This window comes from Gopherus evgoodei, chromosome 21 (genome assembly GCF_007399415.2).
Source record: "Gopherus evgoodei ecotype Sinaloan lineage chromosome 21, rGopEvg1_v1.p, whole genome shotgun sequence".
Lineage (NCBI taxonomy): Eukaryota > Metazoa > Chordata > Testudines > Testudinidae > Gopherus > Gopherus evgoodei.
The window spans coordinates 8,836,142-8,862,320 of NC_044342.1; the positions used below are offsets into that span (position 1 = coordinate 8,836,142).

Sequence of the window (26,179 nt, forward strand, 5' to 3'; positions counted from 1 at the left end):
GACAGTGATGGATCTATCCCCATTAACTTATCTAGCTTTTTTTTGAACTCTGTTATAGTTTTGGCCATCACAACATCCTCTGGCAAAAGTTCCACAGGTTGACTGTGCGTTGTGTGAAGAAATACTTCCTTTTGTTCGTTTTAAACCTGCTGCCTATTAATTTCATGTAGTGACCCTTAGTTCTTATATTATGAGGAGTAAGTAACACTTCCTTATTTACTTTCTCGACACTAGTCTTGATTTTATAGACCCCTATCATATCATAATACATTTTGAGATTCCAGCAATAACAATGTTTATTTTTGGTTCATTAAGCTGACCAGATGGCTCCATTCTCCCATCTGAAACAGGCTCATTGAATGTATTATCTCCCTTATAATCCATCCAGAGACATATGACTCCCATGATGCATCATGGAACGTGGGAAGGTGGAATTCCACATTGTATTACCGGTGATGTAGACCTTCAGGGAGCCTGGCCCTTAAGAAAGAATGGGGGCTGGAATTACAACTCCCAGAAGGCAATGCAGTGATAGGGAAATGCGGCTTAATGTTTTTTTGAAATGCTTTGAAACAAATAATTTTGGGTCAGTTCTAAGAAACAAAATATTCTCATCTGAGTTGAACTGACTCAAAACCTAACATTCCCATTTCAAGTTTTTCAACGGAATTCATTGTCATGGAAACTGCATTTTCTGCCAGAAAATCCATCCTACAAAAAATTCCCAAGCACCTCTACTGAAAACCTTCCCTATTTGACTTTGCTCTTAAATTGCAGCATTGGAGGTTTTTAAAAAAACAGTTTAGACCATCAACTGTCAGGGATGCTCTAGATAATGCATAATCCTGCTGTGAGTGCAGAGGACTGGACTAGAAGATCTGTCAAGGTCCTTCCAGTCCTACGTTTCTATTTTTCTATGATTCTCTGCTATTTCAAAGAGATCACAATTCAATATTTTCTCCCAAGTAGATACTTATAGACAGTAATCAAGTCATTCCTCAACCTTCTATTTGTTAAGAAGAATAGATTATTGTACAATGTATACAGTATAATAGACCTTAGTGTGCAGCAAAAGATGAGGGATTGAAAAGGGGCGGCTATATTGTATAATGGGCACTAGGAGCAGCAGAGGGTCGGGGTGGGGAAGGGGCAGCTATACTGTATAATGGGCACCAGGAGGCAGCAGAGGGTGGGGGTGGGGGAAGGGGCAGTTATACCATTTAATGGACACTTGGAGGCAGCAGAAGACAAGGGAAGAGAAGGGGACAGGCACACACTGTATATTTGTAAGATCATGTCACAAATTGCACAAAACTAGAGGCTGAGTTGAGAAGTTTTTAGAGCAGTGGCTTTCAACCTTTTTTTCATTTGTGGATCCCTGAAAAATTTTGAATGCAGGGGCAGACTCTTTTGGAATTTCAAGCTGTGGTATCCAGACCCCTGCCATAGAAGTCTGAAACCGAAAACTGACTGAACAGAATTCAACTATAAATGTTGCACATGTTCAGTTGCATGAGAAAGGGTGCTAAACTGTTGGCATCTATGGTAATGACAACGCTCCGGGTTTTGTCCTGTAGAAGAAGTAGTCACATGTTTTTGATTTATCTGAAAAATGGAATTCCTTTTTTTGGGATTTGAAACTTTATTTTTATAGTCACATTTGTGGACCCCTTAGACATAGTCTGTGGACCACAGGTTGAAAACCACTGTTTTAGAAAATTTGGCCCATGAACTATGAAAATAATCCAATCTCCTAGTGGCTCCACTTGAAACTTTGAAATGGGGTAGGCAACCTATGGCACGTGTGCCAAAGGCGGCACGCAAGCTGATTTTCAGTGGTACTCACACTGGTCAGGCCCTGGCCACCGGTTCAGGGGCTCTGCATTTTAAATGAAGCTTCTTAAACATTGTAAAAACCTTATTTAATTTACATACAACAATAGTTTAGTTATGTATTATAGAGTTATAGAAAAAGACCTTCTAAAAATGTTAAAATGTATTACTGGCACATGAAACCTTAAATTAGAGTGAATAAATGAGACTCGGCACACCACTTCTGAAAGTTGCCAACCCCTGCTTTGAAAGAAACAAAAATAAAACCAAAACCCTTGGTCAAAAGATATCTCATTTTCCATCTGAGGCTAATAGACAGAATCTCTCTTCAGGGATCACAATGTAATAGATAAAACTGCTTTTGTTCACAGCTACATAAACATGTTAATAGATCCCTTTGGTAGCATGTGCCACAATACTTGTGAGATCTCTAAACAGGAAGGAGTGGAAGGTGGGAGGAGAGTGAGAAAGAATAAAAATCCCCCAGGTCTTTTTGATTTGAAATTAACAATAACATGAGAGCCTACATCAAAGAAAGAGCTTCTTTCAGGTATGAATGATGACAATAGATCGCTCTAATTAGTGACTATTTATGTAGTTATGATTGCTATTACAGTGCACAGGTACATATGTGATGTCTGTCTTAGACATAGCTGGATGCAGGATGGATGGATGGAAGCTGTGAACTACATATGTGTGTGTCTGAGAGCAATCGAATGGAATATATATGATCACTGTTCAAGACAGTACAGATGAAGTGTCCCTTTCAAAACAGGTAAATTTTTAATTCTATATTTTTAGTGGAAATTTTCACTAAAATAATCCATTTCCTAAAAGTAAAATAAAATAAAATAAACATATTTTCATTGAGAAAGAGATAAGTGTTATTTTTTAAAATTATGTTTGACAACCAAAAACAAAGAAAATCAAAACAAAAATTGGAGATTGTGTTTTTTTCAGTGAAAACTCAAAACACTTTAAAAATATTGTGTCAAGTATGAGAGGGTAGCCGTGTTAGTCTGGATCTGTAAAAGCAGCAAAGAATCCTGTGGCACCTTATAGACTAACAGACGTTTTGGATCTGAGGAAGTGGGTATTCACCCACGAAAGCTCATGCTCCAAAACGTCTGTTAGTCTATAAGGTGCCACAGGATTCTTTGCTGCTTTTAAAAATATTGAATACATGAGAAAACACTTTCATTTTCATCAAAATTGTCCTTGAGGGAAAATATTTCCCCAAGCAGCTCTTTTGTTTCTGGCAAACTTCTCATCTTTGCGTTGTTACATAAGAACATAAGAATGGCCATACTTCATCAGACGAATGGTCCATCTAGGTGCTTCGGAGGGAATGAACAGAACACGTAATCACCAAGTGATCCATCCCCCGTCGCCCATTCCCAGCTTCCAGCAAACAGAGGCTAGGGACACTTCAGAGCATGGTTTTGCATCCCTTATCAAGTTCTTCTTTGAACCCTGTTATAGTTTCGGGCTTCAGAACATTCTGTGGCAAAGAGTTCCACAGATAATAGCCAGAGGCTCAGATACCTCCTCTATTAGCTCCTTGAGTATTCTAGGATGCATTTCATCAGGCCTTGGTGACTTGCAGGCATCTAACTTTTCTAAGTGATTTTTAACTTGTTCTTTTTTTATTTTATCTTCTAAACTTACCCCCTTCCCATTAGCATTTTCTGTGTTTTTCTGTCTTATTATCTGTCCCTTTCTTAATGATTCCCAAAATCCTGTTCACTTTTTTAACTGCCGCTGTACACTGAATGGATGTTTTCAGAGAACAATCCACAATGACTCCAAGATCTCTTTCTTGAGTGGTAACAGCAAATTTAGACCTCATCATTTTATATGTTTAGTTGGGATTATGTTTTTCAATGTATATTATTTTAAATTGTTCCATTCTTGTAATCCTTGTTATTGTTCAGATCTGAACTCCTTCTAATTCTATTGTATCCTCTTTTGAGACGGGGCTAGCAGAATCAGAACACAACATTCCATTTGGAGATATCTTGTTAGTAGATCAAATGGCATTAGACTATTTTCAGTGTTACTTGTCAACATATTACATATGCATCCAAGCTGGGATTGTCAAAGGAGTTTAGGTGACAGAAAGCCATGTGTTGTCCCTTTAAAAATAAAAGATAGTGAGACATTGCAATAACTTTACACACCTGGGTAAATCTCTTCACGTCTCAGTTCATAGATTCATAGATACCAAGGCCAGAAGGAACCATTGTGATCATCTGATCTGTCTTCCTGCAGAACACAGGCCAGAGAACTTTCCCGAAATAATTCATAGAACAGAGATTTTATAAAAACATCCAGTCTTGATTTAAAATGGAGTGGGAAACAGAGGGAAACATGTTCCCCCTTCCCCCGTGCTATAGGGTGGTTGAATTAACTAATTAATGTTTGAGAGACAACATAGGTGAATCATCTTCTGTTGAACCTCACCCACCTTTTCTCTCTAATATCCTGGGACCAACATAGCTACCACAACACTGCATACACTAACTAATGTGTGTGAGTTTCACAGTTACAGCGCTAGCTGCCTTTTCTGAGAGCCTCATGTCTTGGGTCTCTGACCCTTCCCTGTCCTGAGATGGTATCTTGTGCTTCTCCCACTCTTAAAAGGCGATGGGAGCACACTGCCCTATGCACAAACTACTTAGCGCCCTGCAGGGCCAGTTGAGCCAGAGAATGAAAATGATGCTGTAGCCTGGTGGTTAACATGCTCACTTGAGTGAGAGGAGACCAAGGATCACACTCCCTTTGCTGAAATAGATTATACAAAACAGAACAGATACAGGAGAAGAGTTTGAGAGAGAGCTCCCCCATAGCCCAGTGGTTAGGGCTCTCCTCCAGTATCCCAATTTCAAATCCCTTCTGCACTTCAGGCACACTGGGGAATCAAAGTGGGTCTTGCACATTGCACATAAGTCCCCTAACCACTGGGGCAAAGATTATAAAGAAGTAACCACCATCACCTCCCCTTGGTATTTCGTGAATTCTTTACTTTGCTTTGCCCTGAAAAATGAAACACAAAGTTCTAGATCAAAATGAAATTAAAAAATTCTATTTGACATTGCCAAAATGTTTCCACTGTTTTGGTTCCATGAAAACTATTTGGAAAACTCTGCATGAGCTTCAGTCTGCGATTTACAGTGAATAAACTATTTGTCCGAAAAAATTTCACCAAGCTCTAATTTATACTCCTTACAATGTAGAATCACTCCTCTGAACTTGGATCAATATTGATTCTGGATATATAAGGGTGTAACTGAAGGCAGATTTGAGAGTGATATACCTGCCAAGCATGCAGAAGGAGATTTTTACTCCTTCCTTTCTGCTGTTTTTCTCCAACACTTTCTCTTATATGTGAGTTACTGTCATTTTTCCACAAAAACTACCATGACCACTTGGTGGAAATTGCACTGATTTTTCCTTTTAAACCCTTTTTTTTTTTTTTTTTTGGTCACCTTATGCCCAAGGTCTGAGTTTGCTGCCTCCTCAATTGAATTTATACAAGGGCCACTCTGGAAATTTGGATGAACTTGTGACATTGTGCAGTCTATATGCGTTTATAAAAATATGGTAATAAGTGAATATAATATAACTGGAATATGCTTCATGCAAAAGGTCTCTTGTAAGGTATCATTACAAAGTTTATAATCTACTGAGTATGATCATCGTATTGTATAAATGTATCACTCTTGTATCTGGGACTAAAAATATGAAATATAACTGTGAGTGCCTATTGTAATTATGCAAAGTGTGGGCCATTAATGGTGGTTTGGAATCTTAATGGCTCCCATCAACCAGGACAATTGACTGGGGCTCTGTTTGCAAGCAAATCTTCCTGTGAGTCAGGCTGGGAGGAATGAAGGCTTGGGGTCTTACAGTGACATGTGATCAGGTCATATGAACTGGAATCCATCTTTAACCTGGTGCTTTTCCAGTGGGGGTGTGTGTGTGGAAACCAAGAGAGAGACAAAGGATTCCCACCTTATACAAAAAGGGATGGAACAGAACAAAGGAGGCGAGCCGTCATGAAGAATTCCCTAGCTACCAGCTGAGCTGGAACAAGAGCTGTACCAGGGAAAAGAGTTGTGCCCAGGTGTGGAAGATGTCTGGTCTCAGGAAAAAACTTACTGAAGCATCTCTGAGGGTGAGATTATCTGTATTCAGTTTGATTAGACATAGATTTGCAGGTTTTATTTTATTTTGCTTAGTGACTTACTTTGTTCTGTCTGTTACTACTTGGAACCACTTAAATCCTACTTTCTGTATTTAATAAAATTACTTTTTACTTATTAATTAACTCAGAGTATGTATTAATACCTGGGTGAGCAAAAAAATGTGAATATCTCTCTATCAGTGTTATAGAGGATGAACAATTTATGAGTTTACCCTGTATAAGCTTTATACAGGGTGAAAAGTATATATTGGGGTTTAGATCCCATTGGGCAGCTGAGTGCTAATGGTGAGCACACTTCTGTGAGCTGTTTTCAGGTAAACCTGCAGCTTTGGGGCAAGTAATTCAGACCCTGGGTCTTTGCTGGAACAGACGGGAGTGTCTGGCTCAGCAAGACAGGGTGCTGAAGTCCTGAGATAGCAGGGAAGGCAGGGGCAGTAGTCTTGGCACATCAGTTGGCAGCTCCCAGGGGGGTTTCTGTGATCTAGTCTGTCACAGAAGTTACTCCTGAAGAGATCAGAATTAACACCATTGACTTTAATAGGATTATTCTTTATTGACATGAGGTGTAAATGACAGAAGAATTAGGCCTATATACTTGAAATGAATGAGGTCACCTATATTCAGACTGAAGAAAGTACTTTTCCTTCCTTCAATAATCTAAATATCCATCTATCCCGGTATTAGCTCATCTATCTGTAACCCACGAACACTGAGTGTGGAGCTGTGTCCCCCTTTGCTGGTGACTGGGCTGCATAGAGGTTGATGAGCGTTGGCTAACAGAGATGGCTTTTTTAGCATAGACAGTAGAGGTTCATGTGTTAAGTTCCAGAGGTCTCAGGTCTAATTCCTGCAGCCAATAACCTATCCAAGGCCATGGTGCTTCATATCTATCTATTTTATAAGGTTTCCCACCACCATGGTGTCTGAGTGCCTTTTCACTTCCTTAGGAGGTGAAACATCCTGATGACATGAAAGGAAGAAACCAATCCACTGCAATTGAGTTCATACTCCTAGGATTTTCTAGTCTCTCTAACCTTCCAGTTTTACTCTTTGTGTTGGTCCTAATTACGTACATGATCATCCTGCTGGGGAATGCTCTCATTTGCTGACCCAGCCCTTCACACCCCCATGTATTTTTTTCTCTGGAACTTGTCCTTCCTGGAGATCTGCTACACCTCAGTTACTATCCCTGAAATGTTGGTCAACCTCCTCACCAGGGAGAAAACCATCTCATTTTCCAGTTGTGCTGCACAGATGTATTTCCTCATTTCCCTAGGTGGCACAGAGTGCTGCCTGCTGACCCTGATGGCACATGACAGATATGTGGCCATATGCCGCCCTCTGGTGTATACTGCCATTATGAACAAAGGTGTTTGCATACAGCTTGTGGGCATTGCATGGCTAAGCAGCAGCCCTGTGACACTAATGCATGTCACATGGGTATTTAATCTCCCCTTCTGGCCATCTAATGAAATTGACCATTTCCTCTGCGATGCTCCACCTGTACTTGAGCTGGTCTGTGGAAACACCTATATGATTGAAATTGAAGCCCTTACCTCAACTGTACTATTTGTCGTGATCCCATTTGCACTGATACTTTGGTCCTACATTTGCATTTTGGCCACAATCCTGAAGATGCCATCTGCTGAGGGGCGGCGTAAAACCTTCTCTATTTCCTCCTCACATCTCTCTGTGGTGGTCTTGCTCTTCAGCACGGCTGGTCTCACCTACTTCCAGCCCAAATCCAGTAGTTCAGCCACTACCAGCAAATTCTTGTCCCTCTGTTACACCATCCTCACACCATTGTTAAACCCAGTTGTCTACAGCCTGAGGAACAATGAAGGGAAAGGAGCGCTAAGGAGAACCTTTGCCAGGATATTATCTTCCTGGGGACAGCCATGATTTTGAGATGAATGACTCTGGATTGAAACTTGCAGATCTGAATGTGACTCCAGAATTGGGATCACAATCTGGATCAGCACTGCCTTTGCAATTCAAAAAGATTCTTGAAAACTGGTTCATTAAGACTGTGTTGCACAAGTTAGCTATAGAATTGTTCTATTGTCCATCACTCCTTCTTCTGGGATGCTTTCTGCTGGTTTGGGCTCAGAATAGGACTCCGAGGAGTTCCCTCAAAGAACTCAGCATCATTGTACTCCTGCTTTTTGGCTCAGTTTGTCTGGGGTTTCTTTTAGCACTGATCAACAAAATTATCTCTAAAATGTTTTTTTACAGAAAGGAAATTTTCACTTAAAGAGTCTGCTTTCCTTAGAAATTTTCCACTTTTTAACCAGGAATCCAAATCCTCCCCAAATATCCCTTTCTTTAGTTGGTTTTGGACATTTTTTTGTTTTGTTTCTCATTTGCTGAAAAACAAAACTTTTGGGGGGAAGGATTTTTGACAAAAAAAAAATGAAATTTTTCAAGGGAAAAAAAATTCTGACCCATTGTTATTATTGTCAGAGGTGTGTTGTTGTCAGATGCTACTGGTGTGGTGCTCTGCTCTGCTCTCTCCTTGTTGGTATCACTCAGCTGCGTGCTTGTGCTCCCTCTGTGTGCTGTCCCAGCTTTGCGCAAATAGCTGACACAGCAGACCCAAAGAGAACCCCCAGTGACCACAGAGTCTAGTAAGGTACGAAGGCACGTCGGCCAGGTTGATTGCCGTATGAACACAATTGCAGTTCCTCTGAGATTGTTACTCTACAGGGCATACTAAAAAAAGTGTCCCCAGTCAATGGACTCGGCTCAGTTAGTGATGGGACTTTCCACTGCCCCCTCGGCCGGACAAAGACATCGCCCCAGGGATACATTTTTTATACACAGGTACAAACAAGTTACACATCACTCCTGATGTATTGAGGTGCAGCCCCTCTACGCAGCAAGGTACAACCCCTCTACATAGTAAGGTGCCGCCTCTCACCTTGTACATGTTGGCTCGATCAAAACAACTCTATCCATCATATTACCCTTTTGCCCCTGTCATTGGGATGGGTCAGTCTGTTCCTTGTTATCTGTGTGAAATGTGCAAGTATGTGAATGTTCTGATCTCTAGTGTTCAGTACCTTTTAGGTACGTATCTTCTTGCAGCACCAGCCCTTTCCTTGCCAGCTTCTGTGAGCAGGGCCTGCCTCTGGCTCACAGCTTCACTTTGCTTTATGATAGTAAAGTCTTGACCATTACTTTAGTTCAGGCATCAGGCCTCATACTGGGCCTTTATCAGGGCCTTCACTTACTACAGTGATCAATTTTTTTGAAACTCTAATCAAACTTATTCACTCTAAAATTGGAGGAGAAAAAAACATGCAGAAGAAGAAAATGAAGTGGTGGTGGATGCAGTCAGTAGAAAGAGATGTGGTACTGCATTCTGGCTGTCTGTCCATCTAGGATATTTTTCTTATTGTTGTTCACTTATTGTAATGATTTATGTATTTGTTTATAATTGTATACCTATCAAAAACTGACACCAAAATTTCACTGGTGTAAATGGGACCAAAGTTTCTGGATAAATTCCGTCATTGATATGAGGAGTTGTATAGGGAAATATGTGTACAAACAAGCATATGCAAATGATGGAAAGAGAGAGAGAGAGAGAGATCATACTGTTTCTCTCTCCCTCGCTCTCTCTCCTTTTTTCTTGGTCAATAATTCAGATTAGGTGTAGCTCATTGCAGAAATTACAAAGTGCGCATTTTTAACCAATGAGAATAAAATGTTCAAGAGTGTCTATTTAATTTAGGAGCCTAAGTCCCATGTGCAAAAGTAACATAGGTGCCTAAATCCCATCAGCCTTGAATGTTAATTTACAATATTTGTTAGTCTATTTTTGTCAGCCCTCACTGATTCTCTATCTATCTGTCTGGTCTCTGTCTCCTTGGTATTTAGGTAAGTCATTTATGTATGTGTGTGTATGTAGCTATGTGGTCAAATGTGTGAGATCCCATGTGTGTGTCATCAGCGCCTTGAGTCAGTCCTTCTTTCTCTCTGGCCCAATAGTTATTTAAATATTTATTGCAAAGTGGAACAACCTCAGCAGGATAGAGCTCCACCTGAAAATACCCTATAGACCAGTAGTTAGAGCATTCAGCTGGGATGTGGGACGCTGACGTTCAAACCATGCTGCTAGAATCAGGCAGAGTGCAGACTCAAACCTAGGTCTCCCACACAGAGCGTAAGCTTGAAGGGATAGAGGTATTCAGACAGAGAACTCTCTGAATCTCTCTAGAGTTGTTCCACCTTGTAGAACTGATGACATATTCATCAGACCAGGGTAAGAATGACTGGTTGCACTGACTGTTTGGACAATCAGCTAGAAAGATGGAGCCTTTGGTTCTAGTCTCCATGCCAGTGAAAATACAATTAGCTTGCAAAGTGGAACAGCTTCAACACGGAAGATTGAAAGCCATCTTTGAATACTGTAGTCCATGGATTAGGACACTAGCCTAAGAAATGTAGGTGCAAGGCATTGCTTCAAAACAGATTAGACAAGAGTCTGTTGCCATGAGGCTGGCAAACCAAGTGCCACTTCTGGCCAAGGCCATAGGCTAAGCTAAGAACTGACAAACTCAGAGCTGGAACCCAAACCAGCTCACCTGTATATCAGTTTTGTCCAAAATAATTAGTTGTATAAGAATGAAAAGACGGTTACTCACCTTTGTAACTGTTGTTCTTCGAGATGTGTTGCTCACATCCATTCCAGTTAGGTGTGCGCGCCGCGCGTGCACGTTCATCGGAAACTTTTACCCTAGCAACTCCAGCGGGCCGGCAGGTCGCCCCCTGGAGTGGCGCCGCCATGGCGCCCAATATATATCCCTGCCGGCCCGCCCGCTCCTCAGTTCCTTCTTGCCGGTGACTCCGACAGTGGGGAAGGAGGGCGGGTGTGGAATGGATGTGAGCAACACATCTCGAAGAACAACAGTTACAAAGGTGAGTAACCATCTTTTCTTCTTCGAGTGATTGCTCACATCCATTCCAGTTAGGTGAATCCCAAGCCATACCTAGGCGGTGGGGTCGGAGTGAGAAGTCGCGGCATGGAGCACTGCAGTTCCGAAGGCCGCATCCTCTCTTGACTGCTGGACCAGGGCGTAGTGGGAAGCAAAGGTGTGGACCGATGACCAGGTCGCTGCCCGACAGATTTCCTGGATGGGCACACGGGCGAGGAAAGCCAGCGACGACGCCTGCGCCCTGGTAGAATGCGCAGTCACACGGCCCGTAGGGATATGGGCCAAGTCATAACAGGTCCTGATGCAGGACGTAACCCAAGAGGATAACCTCTGGGAGGAGATAGGAAGCCCTTTCATGCGGTCCGCTACCGCCACGAAAAGCTGGGGGGATTTGCAGAAGGGCTTGGTCCTCTCCACGTAGAACGCGAGAGCCCTACGGACATCAAGCGAGTGGAGCTGCTGCTCCCTGCCTGAGGAGTGAGGTTTCGGGAAAAAAACCGGGAGGAATATCTCTTGGTTGACGTGGAAGGCTGAGACCACCTTGGGGAGAAAGGCAGGGTGTGGTCTCAGCTGCACCTTGTCTTTGTGGAAGACCGTATATGGGGGGTCTACCACAAGAGCCCGGAGTTCCGACACCCGTCTAGCTGAGCTGATAGCTACTAGAAAGGCAGTCTTCCAAGAGAGGTAAAGCAGGGAGCAAGTAGCTAACGGCTCAAAGGGGGGCCCCATGAGCCGGGACAACACCAGGTTAAGATCCCAGGTTGGAGCAGGGGGACGGACGTTAGGGAATAAACGTTCCAGCCCCTTAAGGAATCTCGACACCGTTGGGTGAGAAAAAACGGAGCAACCATCCGCACCCGGGTGAAAGGTGGAGATAGCTGCTAGGTGGACTCGCAATGACGATATGGCCAGACCTTGCCCTTTGAGGGACCAAACGTAGTCTAAGATGTCGGTTACCGAAACTTCCATAGGGCGGAGATTTCTCTCTACGCACCAACAGGAGAAGCGCTTCCATTTGGCCGAATATGTCGCTCTTGTGGACGGTTTCCTGCTGCTCAAGAGCACCTCCCTCACCGGCGTGGAGCAGCGCAGCTCAGAGCCAGTCAGCCACGCAGGAGCCACGCCGCCAGGTGCAGCGACTGCAGGTCTGGGTGACAGAGGGTCCCGTGTTCCTGGGTAATCAGGTCCGGATGAAGGGGCAGGGGAACTGGGTCGGCTACGGACAGGTCCAGCAGCATGGTGTACCAGTGCTGCCTGGGCCATGCCGGGGCCACCATGATCAAGTGAGCCCTGTCCCTGCACACCTTCAGCAGGACCCTGTGGACCAGAGGGAACGGGGAAAATGCATAGTACAGGTGGGTCGACCACTGGATGAGGAAGGCATCCGCTATCGACCCCGGCTCCCTGCCCTGAAAGGAGCAGAACGCTTGGCACTTCCTGTTCCCCTTGGATGCGAAGAGGTCCACCCGGGGATAACCCCACCTCCGGAAAATGGAGAGGGCGACGTCCGGGTGAAGGGACCACTCGTGTGACAGGAAGGATCTGCTCAATCGATCCGCCAGCGTGTTCCGTACTCCGGGGAGGAAGGAAGCCCTGAGGTGAATGGAGTGGGCTACGCAAAAGGGAGGAGGACCTGGTGCCGCCCTGCTTGTTGATATAGTACATGGTCGTCGTGTTGTCGGTGAACACGGCGACACAGCGACCCTGAAGCTGATGACAGAACGCTTGACAAGCAAGGCGGACTGCTCTCAACTCCCGCATGTTGATGTGTAGCCCCACCTCCTCCTGGGACCACAGGCCCTGCGTCCGCAGGGTCCCTAGGTGGGCCCCCCAGCCTAGATCTGAGGCATCCGTTGTTAGGGACACCGAGGGCTGAGCGGGGTGGAAAGGGAGACCCGCACATAACACGGACTGGTCTAGCCACCAGCCGAGAGAATCTAATACCCTCTGGGGGATTGTGACTAACATGTCTAACGGCTGCCTTGCCGGCCTGTAATGATTGATGAGCCACAGCTGGAGGGGCCTCATGCGGAGCCGAGCGTAATCGGTCACAAAGGTGCAAGCCGCCATGTGGCCTAACAGGGTTAGACATGTCCGCACTGACGTCAATGGGGCTGTCCGCAAACGTTGAACGATCGCCGACATGGTCTGGAACCGCTGCAGTGGCAGCAAGGCCCTGCCTACAGTGGCGTCCAGGACGGCCCCGATGAATTCCACCTTCTGTGTGGGCATCAGGGTGGACTTGTCTGCGTTTACCAAGAGGCCCAGACTTGCGAACATGCCGGTGATCACGCGGACATGGCTGTTGACTTGTTGTTCCGACGTGCCCCGAATCAACCAATCGTCCAGATAAGGAAACACGTGGACATGATTGCGCCGAAGATGCGCCACAACAACTGCCATGCATTTTGTAAACACCCTCGGGGCCGTGGACAGGCCAAATGGGAGGACTGCAAATTGATAATGAAGAGGCCCCACAACGAAGCGAAGGAAACGTCTGTGGCGTGGCCAAATGGCAATGTGAAAATACGCGTCCTGCATGTCGAGGGCGGCGTACCAGTCTCCCGGATCCAGGGATGGGATAATGGTCCCCAGGGATACCATGTGGAACTTCAACTTCACTAGGTATTTGTTGAGCTCTCGCAGGTCGAGGATAGGCCTGAGGCCTCCCTGGGCCTTGGGGATCAGAAAGTAGCGGGAATAAAACCCCTTGCCTTTCTCGTTTTCCGGAACCGCCTCTATAGCCCCTTTGCTGAGGAGCGTCTGCACCTCCTGCCGAAGGAATTGCTCGTGAGAGGGGTCCCTGGAGGGGGACGAGGAAGGGGGGCGGGAAGGAGGAAATGAAACAAACTGCAGGCGGTATCCCGTCTGCACCGTGCTTAAGACCCAGCGGTCCGATGTTATTTGGGACCACGCCGGGAAGAAAAACGAAAGGCGGTTGGAAAACGGGGGGGAAGGATCCATTAGGGAAACTGTTACTGCGCCCTCGGGCGCACCTTCAAAATGAAGGCTTAGGTCCAGGCGGGGGCTTAGAGGAGCCTTGGTTCTGCCCTCCTTGGTTCCCCGAATGCCTGCGCCTTCCATTCCTGCCACGGCGCCTGTTAAGGTCCTGCTGCTGGCGGAACTGGGAAAACGGCCTGCGCTGTTGTTGTTGCTGTGGCCGGAAGGGTCTACGCTGCTGCCACCCAGGAATTGAAGGCGTATCTGCTCAGCAGGGCTTGCTGGTTGGAGACCCTGAGCTGCAGCGCCCCAGCCGAGTACACCTTACGGCCGAGGAGGTCCATCCGCCTGGCTTCTCTGGATTTGGGGGCTGGAGCCTCCTGGCCATGACGCTCCCTATCGTTCACTGATTGAACCACCAGTGAACACGGAGTCGGGTGTACATGGAGATATTCGTAGCCCCTAGAAGGGGCCATGTACTTCCTCTCGACGCCCTTCGCAGTAGGAGGGATGGAGGCCGGAGACTGCCAGATGGTGTTGGCGTTGGCCTGGATGGTTCGTATGAAGGGCAGGGCGACCCTGGTGGGAGCATCAGATGAGAGGATGGTGACAATTGGATTCTCTATCTCCGAGACCTCCTCGGCTTGCAGACTCAGATTTTGAGCTAATCGCCTGAGGAGGTCTTGGTGCGCCCTGAGATCCAGCGGGGGGCGGCTGTTGGAGGAGGTACCAGCCACCGCTTCATCCGGGGAGGAAGATGAGGAGACCCCAGGCACGAGAGTGTCTAACTGTGGGTCTTCCTCAGCCCTCGCCTCTGCCTCAGGAGCCAAAGCGGAGTCTTGCTGCTTGGACCCTTCCTCCCCATCCGGGGAGGGAGGGGGACGAGACAACGAGGCTTCAGGAGCCCTACGCTCCGCAGTTGCCGGCCTAGCAGGGAGCTGTTGGGGGCCCTGGGCCTGATGGTATGCCCAGGGTGTCCAGAATCCCCACTGTTGCGGGCCTTGGTCCTGCTGCGGCGGATCACTGAACAGCGCCGCCTGCTGGTCGGTGCCCAGCGCATACCCGCTGTCCGTTTGCGAGGATACGGACGGCTGTCTAGAGGGCCATGGTGGGGCCGACCCTGGATGGTAAGGGTCTGCGTGGGTTGGCACGGAAGATCGTCTCGGTGCCGGGAGTCATATCGGTGCCGGGATCGGGATCGGGACCGGGTTCTGTCACGGTGCCGGGATCCGGATCGGTACCGGGCGCCGCTTCGGTGCTGGGACCGGGACCTGCCACCAGCTCGGTGCCGGGAGGTCGACCGGGACCGGGACCTGCCACCAGCTCGGTGCCGGGAGGTCGACCGGTGCAGTGAATAGCGTAGGGACCTGCTCCTGGAATCGCGGTGCCAGTCTCGGCGACTGGAACCTGACCGCGATCGTCTTGATGTCGACCGGCGCCGCGAGTGCGACCGGTACCGCTGAGGGGAGCGGTGCCGGGACTGCGAGCGGCGGCGGGACCTGGAGCGACCATGACATCGGGACCTGGATTGTGAACGAGAGTCCCGAGATGGTGCCGACATCATGGGCTTGCCTCTGGACTCGACCCGCACCGGAGGTACCGGGGGTGGCAGCCGAGTGGGCTCAGTCAGGGCTATGAGGTCCCGAGCCGAGGCAAAGGTCTCCGGTGTGGATGGGACCACTATCTCAACCCCAGATCTCATGGGGGAGCTCGGCAGCACCGGACTCGACGGACCCGCCGGGCCCGAAGTCGACGGTGCCGGCGGCGCCGCGGCCGATGTCGAGGCCGGGCGCTCTAGCCGGGTCTGCCTGGCCGGAGTAGCGGACTTCGACGGCCTTGGCTCTGTCTCCGGTGCCGGAGAGGGTCGGTGCCGGGGAGTCTTCCCTGTGCCGGTGCGATCCGGTGCCGGCGCCGAGATCACGGCCTGCGAAGCCGTCGGGTCAAGTGCCGTCTCCATAAGGAGAGTTCGGAGTCTTTGAGCCTTCTCCTTCTTTGTCCTTGGCTTAAAAGCCTTGCAGATGCGGCACTTGTCGGATCTGTGCGATTCCCCCAGGCACTTCAGGCACGCTTCGTGGGGATCGCTGGTAGGCATGGGCTTCTTGCAGGCCGCACACTGCTTGAAGCCCGGCGAAACAGGTATGAGCCTGGCGCCGGGTGCCAGGAAGGGCTAAGCCCCCGGCGAAGAACTATTTACAAACTACTTATTACTTAACTACTACTTAACAATCTAATTAACAACTACAATAGTACTAGAGATAAACGGTAGATAACTAGGAGAGCTAGGGACGTGGAGGACAGCTATGCCACGCTCCACAGTTCCAACGACCGACACGGCGGTAAGAAGGAACTGAGGAGCGGGCGGGCCGGCAGGGATATATATTGGGCGCCATGGCGGCGCCACTCCAGGGGGCGACCTGCCGGCCCGCTGGAGTTGCTAGGGTAAAAGTTTCCGACGAACGTGCACGCGCGGCGCGCACACCTAACTGGAATGGATGTGAGCAATCACTCGAAGAAGAACTTAGTGTTTAGCCTCTATGAAATGTGTATAAATTGCTGCATGCATTAATCTCACTTGCAATGTCTGTATCCCATGCTCTTAAGAAATTCATACATTTTGCTTTTTAACTATGTAAAGGTTTGCTCTGAATCTGTGAACCCAGGCACATGAATCATCTCCCCCTGCCCATTCAGGAGGCCTATCAAGATTCAATGGCCCATTAAGGAACATTGCAATACCAAGGACCAGTGAATGGCTCTACCACACCTTGGAAATGCTACATGCCAGGGAGCAGCTCTCCTGGACTGGAAGGCCAAAAGTCAAAGAAAAATCAGGGTCACAATAATTTGTCATCTTTTTGCTGTTTGAGGGCCAGAGGAATTAAACTAATGCAGCTATCCCCAGGGGTTATGCCTGGATCTGCCCGGAAAGACATTTTGAATGGACAGATGACTACATCTCTGTCATCTTTAGGAATCATAGATGGTCACTCATTTGTGTGTATCTGTTTGCTTGCTTTAACCTGTAAACAACTCTCTTATTTCTTTTACCTAGTTAATAAACCTTTAGATAGTTTATTACGGGATTGGCTACAGGTGTTTTTTTGGTGTAAGATCTAGGGTATCAACTGATAGGGAGTAAGCGACTGGCCTCTTAGGACTGTAAGCGACCTGAAAATTTTGTGATTTTTGGTGTAATTGATCATTTATCATGAAGTCTAGCTTGCTTGGGTGGCAAGATAGACTGGAGAGTCTAAGGGGAATGTCTGTAACTCCATGTTAAAACTGTTATAGTCATCCAAGAGTTCATATTTGTTTCTGGATTAGTGAAAGCTAATGACAGAAGACACCAACAGTTTGGAGTGTCTGCCCTGTTTTTGACAGTCTGTCCTGAGCTGGCACCTACAGTCACAACCCACTCCAGGCAGTGCAACACCCACATTTTAGAGGTATATTCTAAGTATTAGGCTACTGGATTAAAAGGGGCCCCAGCACCTCCTCCTCTGGGTGGGTTTGCAAATGCCCGAAAACAAAAAATTACAAATTAAAATGTATGAATCTGTGAACAGTGTGTGGAGAGGCTTCCTCACAATACAGCATCATGGCCACTGACAGTGTCCAGAGTGAGACAAAGAACAGCAGCATCACTGCCGAATGCTGTAGGTAGCGGCCAATGGAAGCAATTCAGCTCAGTGATGAAAAGACGGTTACTCACCTTTGTAACTGTTGTTCTTTGAGATGTGTTGCTCACATCCATTCCAGTTAGGTGTGCGCGCCGCGCGTGCACGTTCGTCGGAAACTTTTTACCCTAGCAACTCCCGTGGGCCGGCAGGTCGCCCCCTGGAGTGGCGCCGCCATGGTGCCCAATATATATCCCTGCCGGCCCGCCCGCTCCTCAGTTCCTTCTTGCCGGCTACTCCGACAGTGGGGAAGGAGGGCGGGTGTGGAATGGATGTGAGCAACACATCTCGAAGAACAACAGTTACAAAGGTGAGTAACCGTCTTTTCTTCTTCGAGTGATTGCTCACATCCATTCCAGTTAGGTGACTCCCAAGCCATACCTAGGCGGTGGGGTCGGAGTGAGAAGTCGCGGCACGGAGCACTGCAGTTCCGAAGGCCACATCCTCCCTCGACTGCTGGACCAGGGCGTAGTGGGAAGCAAAGGTGTGGACCGATGACCAGGTCGCTGCCCGACAGATTTCCTGGATGGGCACGCGGGCGAGGAAAGCCAGCGACGACGCCTGCGCCCTGGTAGAATGCGCAGTCACACGGCCCGTAGGGACATGGGCCAAGTCATAACAGGTCCTGATACAGGACGTAACCCAAGAGGATACCCTCTGGGAGGAGATAGGAAGCCCTTTCATATGATCTGCTACCGCCACGAAAAGCTGGGGGGATTTTCGGAAGGGCTTAGTCCTCTCTATGTAGAACGCGAGAGCCCTACGGACATCCAGCGAGTGGAGCTGCTGCTCCCTGCCTGAGGAGTGAGGTTTTGGGAAAAAAACTGGAAGGAAAATCTCTTGGTTGACGTGGAAGGCTGAGACCACCTTGGGCAGAAAAGCAGGGTGTGGTCTCAGCTGCACCTTGTCCTTGTGGAAGACCGTATATGGGGGGTCTACCACAAGAGCTCGGAGCTCCGACACCCGTCTAGCTGAGGTGATAGCCACTAGAAAGGCAGTTTTCCAAGAGAGGTAGAGCAGGGAGCAAGTAGCTAACGGCTCAAAGGGGGGCCCCATGAGCCGGGACAACACCAGGTTAAGATCCCAGGTTGGAGCAGGGGGACGGACGTTAGGGAATAAACGTTCCAGCCCTTTAAGGAATCTCGACACCGTCGGGTGAGAAAAAACGGAGCGACCGTCCGCACCCGGGTGAAAGGTGGAGATAGCTGCTAGGTGGACTCGCAACGACGATAAGGCCAGACCTTGCCCTTTGAGGGACCAAACGTAGTCTAAGATTTCGGTTATCGAAACTTACATAGGGCGGAGATTTCTCTCTACGCACCAACAGGAGAAGCGCTTCCATTTCGCCGAATATGTGGCTCTTGTGGACGGTTTCCTGCTGCTCAAGAGCACCTCTCTCACAGGCGTGGAGCAGCGCAGCTCGGAACCAGTCAGCCACGCAGGAGCCACGCCGCTAGGTGCAGCGACTGCAGGTCTGGGTGACAGAGGGTCCCGTGGTCCTGGGTAATCAGGTCCGGATGAAGGGGCAGGGGAACTGGGTCGGCTATGGCCAAGTCCAGCAGCATGGTGTACCAGTGCTGCCTGGGCCATGCCGGGGCCACCATGATCACGAGAGCCCTGTCTCTGCGCACCTTCAGGAGGACCTTGTGGACCAGAGGGAACGGGGGAAACGCATAGTACAGGTGGGTCGACCACCGGATGAGGAAGGCATCCGCTATCGACCCCGGCTCCCTGCCCTGAAAGGAGCAGAACGCTTGGCACTTCCTGTTCCCCTTGGACGCGAAGAGGTCCACCCGGGGATAACCCCACCTCCGGAAAATGGAGAGAGCGACGTCCGGGCGAAGGGACCACTCGTGTGACAGGAAGGATCTGCTCAATCGATCCGCCAGTGTGTTCCGTACTCCAGGGAGGAAGGAAGCCCTGAGGTGAATGGAGTGGGCTACGCAAAAGTCCCAGAGTCGTATCGCCTCGAGGCACAGGGAGGAGGACCTGGTGCCGCCCTGCTTGTTGATATAGTACATGGTTGTCGTGTTGTCCGTGAACACGGTGACACAACGACCCTGAAGCTGATGACAGAATGCTTGACAAGCAAGGCGGACCGCTCTCAACTCCCGCATGTTGATGTGTAGCCCCACCTCCTCCTGGGACCACAGGCCCTGTGTCCGCAGGGCCCCTAGGTGGGCCCCCCAGCCTAGATCTGAGGCATCCATTGTCAGGGATACCGAGGGCTGAGAGGGGTGGAAGGGAAGACCCGCACATAATACGGACTGGTCTAACCACCAGCCGAGAGAATCTAAGACCTTCTGGGGGATTGTGACTAACATGTCTAACGGTTGCCTTGCCGGCCTGTAATGACTGATAAGCCACAGCTGGAGAGGCCTCATGTGGAGCCGAGCGTAGTCGGTCACAAAGGTGCACGCCGCCATGTGGCCTAACAGGGTTAGACATGTCCTCACTGACGTCAATGGGGCTGACCGCAAACGTTGAACGATCGCCGCCATGGTCTGAAACCGTTGCAGAGGCAGCGAGGCCCTGCCCACAGTGGCGTCCAGGACGGCCCCGATAAATTCCACCTTCTGCGTGGGCCTCAGGGTGGACTTGTCTGTGTTTATCAAGAGGCCCAGACTTGCAAACATGCCGGTGATCACGCGGACATGGCTGTTGACTTGCTGTTCCGACGTGCCCCGAATCAACTAGTCGTCCAGATAAGGGAACACATGGACACGGTTGCGCCGAAGATGCGCCACGACAACTGCCATGCATTTTGTAAACACCCTCGGGGCCGTGGACAGGCCGAATGGGAGGACTGCAAATTGATAATGAAGAGCCCCCACAACGAAGCGGAGAAAGCGTCTGTGGCGCGGCCAAATGGCAATGTGGAAATACGCGTCCTGCATGTCGAGGGCGGCGTACCAGTCTCCCGGATCCAGGGATGGAATAATGGTACCCAGGGATACCATGCGGAACTTCAACTTCACGAGGTATTTGTTGAGTTCTCGCAGGTCGAGGATAGGCCTGAGGCCCCCCTTGGCCTTGGGGATCAGAAAGTAGCGGGAATAAAACCCCTTGCCTTTCTCGTTTTCCGGAACCGCCTCTATAGCTCCTTTGCTGAGGAGCGTCTGCACCTCCTGCCGAAGGAATTGCTCGTGAGAGGGGTCCCTGAAGAGGGACGAGGAAGGAGGGCGGGAAGGAGGAAATGAAACAAACTGCAGGCGGTATCCCGTCTGCACCATGCTTAAGACCCAGCGGTCCGATGTTATTTGGGACCACGCCGGGAGGAAAAACGAAAGGCGGTTGGAAAACGGGGGGGAAGGATCCATAGGGGAAACTGTTACCGCGCCCTCGGGCGCACCTTCAAAATGAAGGCTTAGGACCAGGCGGGGGTTTTGAGGAGCCTTGGTTCTGCCCCCCTTGGTTCCCCGACTGCCTGCGCCTTCCGTTCCTGCCGCGGCGCCTGTAAAGGTCCTGCCGCTGGCGGAACTGGGAAAACGGCCTACGTTGCTGCTGTTGTTGCGACCTAAAGGGTCTACGCTGCGTCACGGGGGTGTGCATCCCGAGGGACCGCATAATGACCCGGTTGTCTTTTAGACTCTTGAGTCTGGGATCTGTCTTATCAGAAAACAGGCCCTGGCCTTCGAAAGGAAGGTCCTGTATGGTATGCTGGAGCTCCGGCGGAAGGCCGGAAACCTGCAGCCAGGAGATGCGACGCATCGTAACTCCTGACGCGAGGGTACGGGCAGCCGAGTCCGCAGCGTCCAAGGAGGCTTGTAAGGCCGTGCGTGCGACCTTCTTGCCTTCGTCCAAGATGGCCGTAAACTCTTGGCGAGCATCCTGTGGCAGCAGCTCCTTAAATTTGTCCACTGCCACCCAGGAATTAAAGGCATATCTGCTCAGCAGGGCCTGCTGGTTGGAGACCCTGAGCTGCAGCGCCCCAGCCGAATACACCTTACGGCCAAGGAGGTCCATCCGCCTGGCTTCTCTGGATTTGGGGGCTGGAGCCTCCTGGCCGTGACGCTCCCTATCGTTCACTGATTGCACCACCAGTGAACCCGGAGTCGGGTGTACATGGAGATATTCGTAGCCCCTAGAAGGGGCCATGTACTTCCTCTCGACTCCTTTCGCTGTCGGAGGGATGGAGGCCGGGGACTGCCAGATGGTATTGGCGTTGGCCTGGATGGTCCGTATGAAGGGCAGGGCGACCCTGGTGGGAGAATCAGAAGAGAGGATGGTTACAATTGGATCCTCTATCTCCGAGACCTCCTCTGCCTGCAGACTCAGATTTTGAGCCAATCGCCTGAGGAGGTCTTGGTGCGCCCTGAGATCCAGCGGGGGGGGACTGTTGGAGGAGGTACCCGCCACCGCCTCATCCGGGGAGGAGGATGATGAGACCCCAGGCACGAGAGTGTCTAACTGAGGGTCTTCCTCAGCCCTCGCCTCTGCCTCCGGAGCCGCAGCGGAGTCCTGCTGCTTGGACCCTTCCTCCCCTTCCGGGGAGGGAGGGGGGCGAGACAACGAGGCTTCAGGGGCCCTACGCTCCGCAGTCGCCGGTCTAGCAGGGAGCTGCTGGGGGCCTTGGGCCTGATGGTATGCCCAGGGTGTCCAGAATCCCCACTGTTGTGGGCCTTGGTCCTGCAGCGGCGGATCACCGAACAGCGCCGCCTGCCGGTCGGTGCCCAGCGCATACCCGCTGTCCGTCTGGGAAGATACGGACGGCTGTCTCGAGGGCCATGGTGGGGCTGACCCTGGATGGTAAGGGTCTGCGCGGGCCGGCACGGAGGATCGTCTCGGTGCCGGGGACCGGTGCCGGGAGTCATATCGGTGCCGGGATCGGGATCGGGACCGGGATCTGTCACGGTGCCGGGATCCTGATCGGTACCGGGCGCCGCTTCGGTGCCGGGACCTGCCACCAGCTCGGTGCCGGGAGGTCGACCGAGACCGGGACCTGCCACCAGCTCGGTGCCGGGAGGTCGACCGGTGCGGCGAGTAGCGTCGGGACCTGCTCCTGGAATCGCGGTGCCGGTGTCGACGACTGGAGCCTGACCGCGACCGTCTCGATGCCGACCGGTGCCGCGAGTGCGACCGGTACCGCTGAGGGGAGCGGTGCCGGGACTGCGAGCGGCGTCGGGATCTGGAGCGCCCAAGACGTCGGGACCTGGATCGTGAACGACTGTCTCTGGGCGGTGCCGATATCATGGGCTTGCCTCTGGACACGACCCGCACCGGAGGTACCGGGGGTGGCAGCCGAGTGGGCTCAGTCAGGGCAATAAGGTCCCGAGCCGAGGCGAAGGTCTCCGGTGTGGACGGGACCACTATCTCAACCCCAGATCTCATGGGGGAGCTCGGCGGTACCGGACTCAACGGACCCGCCGGGCCCGGAGTCAACGGTGCTGACGGTGCTGGCGGCGCCACGGCCGATGTCGAGGCCGGGCGCTCTAGCCGGGTCTGCCTGGCCGGAGTATCAGACTTCGACGGCCTTGGCTCTGACTCCAGTGCCGGAGAGGGTCGGTGCCGAGGAGTCTTCTCGGTGCCGGAGCGATCCGGTGCCGGTGCCGATACCACGGCCTGCGAAGCCGTCGGGTCAAGTGCCGCCTCCATCAGGAGAGTTCGGAGCCTTTGATCCCTCTCCTTCTTTGTCCTCGGCTTAAAAGCCTTACAGATGCGGCACTTGTCGGATCTGTGCGATTCCCCGAGGCACTTCAGGCACGCTTTGTGGGGATCGCTGGTAGGCATGGGCTTCTTGCAGGCCGCACACTGCTTGAAGCCCGGCGAAACAGGCATGAGCCTGGCGCCGGGTGCCGGGAAGGGCTAAGCCCCCGGCGAAGAACTACTTAACAACTATTTAACTTAACTATCTACTTAACAAACTAATTAACAACTATAATGGAACTAGAGATGAACGATAGATAAACGATAGAGAACTAGGAGAGCTAGGGACGTGGAGGACAGCTATGCCGCGCTCCACAGTTCCAACGACCGACACGGCGGTAAGAAGGAACTGAGGAGTGGGCGGGCCGGCAGGGATATATATTGGGCGCCATGGCGGCTCCACTCCAGGGGGCGACCTGCCGGCCCACTGGAGTTGCTAGGGTAAAAAGTTTCCGACGAACGTGCACGCGCGGCGCGCACACCTAACTGGAATGGATGTGAGCAATCACTCGAAGAAGAACAGGACCTTCTTTGTTGAGGTCCACTCCTGGAGGTCATTTAAATTCCATTGAGTTTAACTCAGAGACTTGACTCTGATTCACCACTCCTGCATTATTCCAGCTCTATGGGCTCTATGGATTAAAATAGGTTTATATCAGCTAAAAGTGGAATAGCACATTTATGAATCTGGCTCATTTTTTTTTCAGAGCATTTGAGATAATTCTGCTAGGACTTCTGAACTCAGGGCCAAAGTCAGCAGTGGTAGAAATAGCACAATACCTCAGCAACCAATGATCATGACACAATTTCAGCACTAGTGTTTGTAACTCCTTAAGCGCTCAGATAATGAAATGTGATAAGAGTATATGGGCCAGAATCTTGGTTGTTGTAAATTGGCATAACTTCACTCAAGATAATGCTTCATATCTCCAGATGGTGTAAATCAGTGTCTCTACATTGGAGGCAAAGGATGAGACATAGATAATAGGCTGTGTATCTATCTATCTACTACATGTTATAATTGTTTCCACAATTATTGCAAACAACTCTAATCTCAATGCTTAATTCAATGAACTCCCATTCTCACTACTTGTCACTCTGACATTTAATCAATGGGGCAGGAAGCCCAGCTGATGTCAATCAAGGTGGCCCCAGCGGAGTCTATGGGCCACTTCCCTTGCTGTTGTACATCAGCAGAGCTCCATTGAGGTCAATAGGTCAGATCTCCAGCTTGGGTAAAGCAACGTAAATCCTCTGAAATCAACAGCCAGTTGCCCAGATCCCCAGTATAGTTCCATTGAAGTCAGTAAAGCCAGCATTATAAAATGGAATTATGGAGATTTGAGAACATGGCCCATAGAAGTAATGCATGGTTGAGAGTTACTTCACAAGGAGGCATCTCTGCATAATTTCTGCCTTTGATCCAAATAATTGCTTCATGTAATATTTCCAGGGTGGGGAGAAGTTCAACCCATTGATGGGGTAGCCATTCCTTTGAGGGACTCTGGGACACAACCCATACACACCCTAAAAACTGGATAGGAGCTTGGAGTGGGCGGATCAGATTTCATATTTACACTCAAAGACTTTGAAGTAAGAAGGGTGCATGAAATTGCCTCCCCATAAACACTAGGGAGAAAAATTAAACAGGACACCTGATGCATGGTGACCTGCTAACAGAATGTTTATTTTCTGAATAGTTGAAATGTGAAATTCTCTAGGGTCATAGCAAAAGGGTCATCTAGGGAATAAATTTGTCCACTGTCATATTCCCAGAAAGCTTCAACAGGCCATTGTCTGCACTTTGCTTTCTCTTCTAAGGCAATGAATAATGTAATAGCCTGCAGTGATAAGTTACCACACTGGTCCTTCTAAGCAAGCACATTTATTCTTAAGGTGAAAGCATTACAGGGAACACATATAGAAAACAATGAAAGAATTTAAACACATGCTAAAAAGCTTACTAGAGATCACCTTAACTCCAATCTCAGGCTCTAGTAGGTGACAAACCTTCAAAATCCACAGCTGTTTTTTCCCTTTGATTACAAGTTCATAATTATCTTAGATTCAGAACAAGAACAACCATGAATAGTTCATTCTTTCCTTTAGATAGCTTGTGCCTTTAATCTTAGCATCACCTAATAAGTGATCAGCAGATAATACCATGGAATCACAGTCTCGGTGCTCTGAAAAAGCTCAGAATGAAGTTCAGCTAGGACTCTGGTGCAGCGTGTCTCCTCTCAGGGCATTCTTTCACCAGGGCAAGAAGCCTGCTCTGCTTCAGTGCTTCCTGGGTCCTATCTTGGAGTGTTCCGCTCCCTGTTCACTCTGTGAACTCCCTGCAGCAAGTCTACCTGCATGTCTCACCTGGAGAAGCCTTGTATGCCCCCAAAGGACCCATCACACCAACTTCGCAGTCAGAAGTGACTCTCAGCCAACATTGTAAAACAGAAGGTTTTATTAGTTGAAGGGAACAAAGCGTAGAACAGAGATTGTTAGCACAGAAATCATGAACTTTCAGTAAAGTCCATCTTGGGGGGACCCAGAGCTCCAGAGCCTTGGCCCTCCCTCCCGAGTCCCAAGCCAGGAGACTGGTCAGTTTCCAGCTGCCTGGGCTCAGTTTCACCTGTTGCCCCTCCATCATTTGTCTCTTTCCTGGGCAAATGGGATTACCTGGCCTGCACCTCTGACTTTGCTCTCCAGTGCCTCCGGCTGATTCTTATATACGATGGGGCCTGGCCATCAGCTGCCAGGCTGCAGAGTGTCGGCCATACTCTGTCCCCAGGCAGCCAGTCAGTAGTCACACCTACCCTCTAGGGGTCCCTACAATGATCACACACCCTTATCCCACCACCTAGATACTTGAGTAATACATATGGGAAACTGAGGCACACATACTGTATTCAGAAAAAAAACATTAAGAATATTCCTATTTC

The 26,179-nt window shown here is 49.7% G+C and overlaps 1 pseudogene; it reads left to right on the plus strand.

The window, feature by feature from the left end:
• Positions 1 to 7,008: 7,008 nt before the first annotated feature.
• Positions 7,009 to 7,942, plus strand: LOC115637919 (annotated as a pseudogene).
• The last annotated feature ends 18,237 nt before the right edge of the window (positions 7,943 to 26,179 follow it).